Genomic DNA, 893 nt, shown 5'->3' on the forward strand with positions numbered 1-893 from the left:
ATAGTCTATTTGTAACGTTAACGTGTCTTCATACAGTGTAATTAGCTCGCATCACCATTAGCCTAGATTAAGAATATATTTACTATAATACTTTATTATAACGACACGAAAACCTAGTAATTATCTAACGTTAGTTACAGTCAGTTATCCATTAGTTAAGATTAATTGGCGAATTAATAGCAGTTAGGGCTTGACCGCGCGTTAGGCTTAATTACTATACTTTAGTCAGTAATTTTGAATAGTGAGACTAACGAGCCATCAACTATAATTTATCAAACTATATAACAAACTTGTTCTGCCCCGCGGTAGCCATAATTTTAAGTATACTGAAGCAAAATATAGCAAGGCCATAATCAAGATAAATAATGTAAACAACTAAAATGTAATGTTCCTACTGTACCTGCGACGTCTTAACGCAATACTAATTCCAGTGCGGGAGAGTGGTTGTTCTAGACGACGAATATAGCTCTATCTTTTCCCCACATTAAAATTTGTGTTGCTTTAAGAGGTCACAGCAACTGTCCTATACCACGAAACATGCAACTACAGGAATTGTCGTAACGCGAAAGACTCATAGGTTATTCGCCTGATCTTAATACTTTGGATACATTGAGATGTTTCTTGGTTCATTGTGTTAGTATGGAAGGATGTAAGAAACCTCTTACGGTTTACCAAGTCTAACACCTTTCACACATAGTAAATAATGACAGTTTTTTTTAATTAATCCTAGCGATTCTAATTAGCATATCAAAATAAAAATTATGTCATGCCACCAATACTTACCTGAACAAACTTTTAACAAATCTAGAAAACATTGTATCTACCTAGTCTTGCCATAAATATTGTAATAAAGAAAAAAGAAAATTGTTAACTGCAAATAACATTTATTACTT

This window comes from Zerene cesonia, chromosome 4 (genome assembly GCF_012273895.1).
Source record: "Zerene cesonia ecotype Mississippi chromosome 4, Zerene_cesonia_1.1, whole genome shotgun sequence".
Taxonomy (NCBI): Eukaryota; Metazoa; Arthropoda; class Insecta; order Lepidoptera; family Pieridae; genus Zerene; species Zerene cesonia.